The sequence below is a fragment of the Charadrius vociferus genome, unplaced genomic scaffold (genome assembly GCF_000708025.1).
Source record: "Charadrius vociferus isolate BGI_N301 unplaced genomic scaffold, ASM70802v2 scaffold1028, whole genome shotgun sequence".
NCBI classification, from domain to species: domain Eukaryota; kingdom Metazoa; phylum Chordata; class Aves; order Charadriiformes; family Charadriidae; genus Charadrius; species Charadrius vociferus.
The window spans coordinates 694,377-700,840 of record NW_009649564.1 but is presented as its reverse complement, the minus strand read 5'-3'; positions in this window follow the sequence as shown (position 1 = coordinate 700,840).

The following is a 6,464-nucleotide window of genomic DNA, read 5'->3' as shown; positions in this document are numbered from 1 at the left end:
CCCCCCCCCAAAACAAGGATCTACCCTGATTCTGGTGTGTTTTGGCATGGGTGAGTAGAGCCCTTCAAAGCCTCTGCTTCCCTAAAAAAACAGAGGCATCGGACATCTGAGACCTCCTCCCTTCCTGCTCGCCGAGCCCCCGAGACTGCGGCAGGTTTAATCTCCCCCAGGAATCAGCAGAGGGGCTGGGCCTGACAGCAACATCTTTGTAGGGCTGTAATAAAGAATGACTTATTTTGACATTTATTTAAGAAATATTAATCTTTCATTTTCCTTCTAAATGCTCCTGTTTGCTAAGGAACTATCTGTTACCTAAGTGCTCCGATAAATCTTCTAAGGTAAAATTACATGTTAGATGCTGCCAGAAGGGTACATTTAAGAATGCTTCCTAAATTATCAACTGCATTAATCTTAATTACTTCGGTAAAAGTAGAGTCTGGCATTAGGGTGAACTAAATTGAACGGGTGTTTGTTTGTCTTTATCATATCACATATTTGAGATCATTTAACAGAACGCAGATAAAAGGCGCGCGGGGCAGCGAGGTACAGAGCAGCTGCCTAATGAAAATGATGGCTCCGGATGACAAAGAGCAGGCGGGAGGGGACCGCAGGAACCCCTGGGGTCCCCGACACGGCAGGACCTGCCTGGGGCAGGGGGGGATGCGGGCAGAGGTGCAAGGCAAAAATAAAATAAAAAAAAAAATCAAAATTAACTCCTTAGACATCGTTCTGAGTGATTAAAGTAGAAGATTGGAAGGGTAAAAGCAGGTTGGTGTCCCACTGCGGGAGGCGGAGGGCTCTGGGTACCAGTGCGTCCCGCATCACCCTGTGGGTGACCCGGTAGCCGACCGGTATCCTGCCGGGGCTCAAATGGACACAGCAGGATGGACCACAGATCGGGATCAAGTTTTTGCTGAAATCTGGTTGCTCTCCCGCTTATTTGGAGAATCGCGGGGTGCCTGAGTGGGCCCAGGCCCTTGCTTCGAGATGAGCGCATCGCTCAGTATTTTAAGGCACAGAAATGAAATTAAGCGTGGGATTAAGTGCTCTCTTTCACTGGGGCCTTAGAGAGGTATTAAATATTGCCGCGATGAAATCTCACCATCTCCCCAGGTCTGCGTGACCTGGGCAGATTTGTTATCAAAGCTGAGTGAATTTGCATAAGCCAAAAAGGAGGATTTTCCCCTCGTTTCAAATTGAACAAAAAAATTGTCCGTTGGCACCCCTGTGCACAGGATGCTAAAGGGGAACTGGTGTAAGAAGGGGAGAAATGATTATGTGTGCTGCCAAAAATGTGGATAAAGGTTGGATTTTGGGGAAGAGGAGCCCAGTGGCAACACTGTGACTGCCCCCAGCCCTGGCTGACCCCCTCGGGCATTGCCGCGGCACGGCACGCCGGTGTCCCACGTCACCATATCCCCCTTACCCCGCTTTCCTGAGGATAGGGCCCCGCTCCGCATTTCCCTCCTAGACTTCCGTGACCCCCCAAAACGGAAGAAAAAAGCAAAAAAGCAAAAGCAATGACACCATTCCCAGGCCAATATCACGTTTCCTTCCTCCCGGCGGAGCCTGGGTCTGCTCCAAGCTGCCTTCCCCTCCGCTCCCGCTCCCAGCTCTGGTCAAACGGGGACAGGAAACCTGAGAGCAATGAGCACATCACCGGTATTTTCACCCAAGCCTCATTTAGCTCAGTGTCCTTTTGGCATCCTTCTCCTCCCCTTCGCTCGGCAGCACGGGTGCCGGAGCGGCTGCTCGGGGATGGTGGGGGCCGCAGCAGATCGGAATCTGCCCCACGTTCATTTTGGGCACTTCTGCCTTTGGGTAGACACACACACACACACACACATATCTCAGAGTGAAATTAATTGACTCATTGCAATTAACGCAGTCACGGACTTCAAATGGGGTTTTGCTGCTGCGTCGAACAGACGCATGTCAGCGAGCGCACGGATCCATCCCTCACCCACTGGGGTCCTGTGAGCCCTCCATCTGTGGGCAAGCGACTGGGGAAGGCCACTTTCCTGCAGGTCTTACCCTTTCTATGTCTACACTGATGCCCGGTGACACCGGTCTTGCTAAGCCCCAGCAGACAGACTGACGGACTGCCACCTCCCCTGCGGAGGCTGGTCTCTGTGAGAGCGGCCAAATCCCGTTATTCGTCCCCAAGCTGCTCTTGCTTAAAAGGTGCGATGGCCCCAGCGACCCACCCACAGCCAGGTTTTGGCAGGTGGAGACAGCGGCATTTCACACACCACGGGCGGCACGAGGAGCATCACGGCACCGGCCAGCAGCCCCAGCATGGATGCTCTGAGATCACCCACCAAGCTACTTCAGATGACCTTGTCACCCTCCTAGGCTTCTCCCCAGGCTCAGGCAAAAGGGGTGAGGTGCAGCGAGAGCCCTCCCAGCCCATCCCTGGTGACACAGGCCCTTCATTCCCCGTAACCCGCCTCTGGCACCATCCCAGGGAGTCCTACCCATCCCTGGTGGTACCCGACGGACGTGGTGGCCACCCCAGCCCGGAGAGCAGTGATGCTCCCGTCCAGCCTGAACTAGTTACCGCAGAATCTGATAGGAGGAGACCGCTGCTAGATTTGGGGCTTTTTTTAAGCTGTCAACTTTCCTATAATTATTAGCAATGTTTTAAATAAGCTCTCTTCTGAAATTTGCTTCTGAAAGACAAGATTAATGAGCATTTCCTTTGGGGATTTATTGCACTGTTAATTATTCTCTTCCAGAAATTTGGTTCAGAATATTATCAGCTTTTTTTTCAATTAAAAGTGATTATAATTTGCTCTGTATAAAAGAAAAGTGGATTTTTTTAAAAAAAATATTATAATATCCCCCCTTCCTGATTAAGTATAATAGTCAAGTGATGGAGATAAAAGTAGCCAGTGGCTCTGGCAGGCCACGCTGTGCAGACACGAACTTGGCGTCCCCCCTGCAGCAGCTCCATCCCTGTTGGGGTCCAGCTCTCGGGATAACTCAATGCACAGAGACAGACTTGCAATTTATGGAGATTTCCTGCAGAGGGAAGCAAAGGTGTCTGCAAGCAGCCGCCCGGCGCGGTGCCAACTTTGGACAGGGGGTTCGGGGAGGAGAAGGCTGGGGATGGTGAGAGCCAGCGATGCTGCTCCAGTGGCCACCTTCTCCCACATAATATTTGGCTGCAATTTTAGGGCTCGCAGTGGAGGCCAGGAGATGCTCCGTGGGAGACCGATCCCAATGGGAACATGCAGTGGGGGACGGTGTTGGTAGAAACGGTGTTTTCTCTTTTCACTGAAAAAAATGCCTTTTTGCACCAGGAAAGCTGCAGGGTTTGAAGTGGGACCCAAGAAGGGACAGCCCTGGAAAAGGGGCTCAGGTCCCCAAAACGCAGCCCGGGCCAGGCACCAGTGCCTCGCTGGTTCACAGGCTGTTTGCCCTCTCCAGCAGACATTCCTCGTGTGTCTCCCAAATGCAAAACATTCAGAAAATGCTCTGAATACAAATGCTTGCTTGGTGGGGGATGGATCCGATTACACCCAGGGCACAGGGGGGAGCAGCCCCACGCACGGCTTTGCTGGAAAATACCCTGCAGACGGCACAAGAACCCAAGACCACGTCCACTGCAAGGTTTGCTTTAACCCCAGACTGTCCCCACAAAAGCCCCGCTGCTTGGCTTGACTAGCAGAAAGCAAACAAGATGTTGAGCCAAACTCAAAGGCTGGCTGGCAGATACCCTGTATTGGTACATCTCTCACCAGGACAGGCAGATTTGGCTGGTCCCTGCTGGAGTCGTGGTTGGGGTGACCCGCGGGTGCTGTCCTGTCCGTGTCCCCCGGCACACAGACCTCCAGCGGTGATGGGATGCTCTGGGCTACGTGGACCCGCTTCGGGTGCCACCTGCCCCAAGGAGCCAAGGAACTTGTGTTGCTGCCTTGGAGGGCTTCAAGCAGCTGGCTGGGATCATGCCCCCATGCCCAGACGCCCGGGTGAGGGGCACATCACAGGTCAAGTGGGATGACAGGGGTGCGCAGCCCCGTCTCTGCAGGTGCAGTGTGCGTTGCCCATCTCCCAGCGCACCTTTCCTCTCCCTACCCAAACATGCCAGCCCGGGGCGCCGGGACCTCCGACTGGGTATTCCCCCTCACCCAGCCCCTACAAGGTGGCACCACTGGCTTGCACACTCCGTGAGCTCACGCACACACAACAGCGACGTCCCCGTGAAATCCCTGCCACTCTAAGGAGTGATGCCGGCTCTGTCCCTTCCTGCGGGAGCCCCGGCGCTCGCAGCTGCCATCGTGCAGCCATCCTCAGCTGCCCGTGACCTGCAGCTATGGCGCAGTCATTGCCGCAAAGCCCCTGTGGCCGCATCCCTCTCCATCACTGCTGGAGAGTGGGGACCCCACCAGCCCCCGCAGCAAGAGAGGATTTTAATGGCATCCCCTTAATTTACTGGCGATTTACTCCTTTCCTTAAGTGATGTCCTCTGCTTGGCCACAAAATAACCAACCGGGAGCAGGTCCTTGCTGCCCAGCCCTGCTCGTATCTGCATCATCTTTCCCCATTGCTCGGCCAGCGGTGCGCATCAGCGCCTTCCCATCCTCCCCACGCCAAAGGGGAAGCAGATGGCTCAGGGGCCGGGAGGAAGGGGAGCGCCTACGAGGAGGGAATCACATCCCAGAGAGCAGGGAGGGCAGCTCGGCAATTTTGGGGTGTCCCCCATGTTAGGTTCCCTCTCCCACCTGTGGGGCTGGGATGTACCCCCTGGGAACCGCATCACCATGGGGAGCTGCACCCACAGGAGGCAGAAGTGGGGCCGCAGTGATTTTGATGGAGAACGACCCGCTTTGGCTTCCTCTGGATGGGGCTGCTGCCTGAAGCCAAGCTTGCCATCGCCTCCATCGCCTTGTACGACGTTTCCCTGGGATCCATGGCCCTCGGGAGGCAGGAGAGATGTGCCACGTGCGAAACCGCAGTGCGGGGTTGGGGGGTTAGGAAAGGGCTCGATACTCAGACTCCAGCAACACTGCAGCTCCTCTCCAGGGTTGTCCCTGAGCTCTGTCGTGTCCGAGCTACCAAATGCACTGTCTGCCCCAGTGCCAGTGCATAGGCATGGTGGGAACATCGTGTTTCGGGCAGCGGGACCCCAAAAAATGAGCTGCCCTGGTGCAAGCCCCCCTCCCACTCCGGCTGGCTGCGGACGCCGGCGCTGAGAGATGCTCTCTGTTCTCAACGGGAGCAGAAATGCTCAGGGCCAAGAAAAACGCGCGGAGCTATAAAAAGGCTGGCGAACAGAGGGACATTCATGGCAAACTTCAATCGGCCGCTTCGTAGAGATGCTGGTGGCAGCCGGGCGGGTTGCATGGCCTTGGCAGCCCCAGCCAGGGAGCAGCGGACGGCTGCCAGCAGCGGGCAGCGCCCAGGATGGCACGCGGCTTGGTCCTCCTCTGCCTGCCAACGGGATGTGGACATGTCAAAGCATCCGTGATATAAAAGTGGTATGGATTTGCACACCCCGCTGGTGCATCCTTGGCTTCTGGGGTGAGGAAGAGCTGGACCAAAATCCAGCCATGCTTCCATTGTCCCTCCTGGGTGTCTGGTCCCCTCGGGAGGGTGACGGCAGCCCATGGTTGCGCAGACCCTCCCACACCACGAAACATCAAAGCTGGGCGGCAGCTCGCATCAAATTTGTTTACAGGTGCCGAACAGGAGTCCGGCACATGCCTGAAACTTCAAAGGGCGAGTAATGAAAAGCATTTTGCCGATGGGTTTCCAGGCACACACAGCCCTTCCCGCTGGTCCAGCTGCTGGGTGGCAGATGTGGGGGCACATCCCTGTGCCCCAGACATGGCCATAGAGGGCATGAGCCAGGCGATACCGAGGTGGAGAAAATCATCCAAGAGGCTCTGTGCTACTACTTCTGCTGTTTTTTTCCTTTTTTTCTTTTTCACCAGGCACCATCCATGAGCGAGCGTGGTTGAATAATGCCAATATTCATCACCCGGACAAGCCCAGGCTCTGTTTGTGCAGGAGGCACGTTTCCTCCAGAGACACGCTGAGTGACAAAATCCCCTTCCTCACGCCGGTGTGTTTTTCTTTCATCGGTCAAAAAAATTAGCAGAGGGTATTTCAGAGGGCTGAGGAATGCCATCCTGAAAACATTTTCCTTTTCTGGGGCTGTATGAGGTTGAAAAGCACTCGGGGTGCGAGCCGATCCCTGCCACACTGGTCCAGGTACCAGTCCAGGACAACATCCCTCCTTAGCGTGTGCTTGCAAGATGCAAAGCGAGGACTGGGAATTTCCCTTCTGCTTCGGGGTATTGTTTTCAGGCAGAGCAGGGAGATTTTAAGATGTTGGCTCGGGGAGACCAGATCTGAGGAAAAGATGCTGCTGCCCTCCCCGCGGGGAAAACACAGATGCAGCCGCTCCTGGGACTGAATCCCAGCGGCGAGGTGATGCTGCAAGCAAGAAGTGGCTG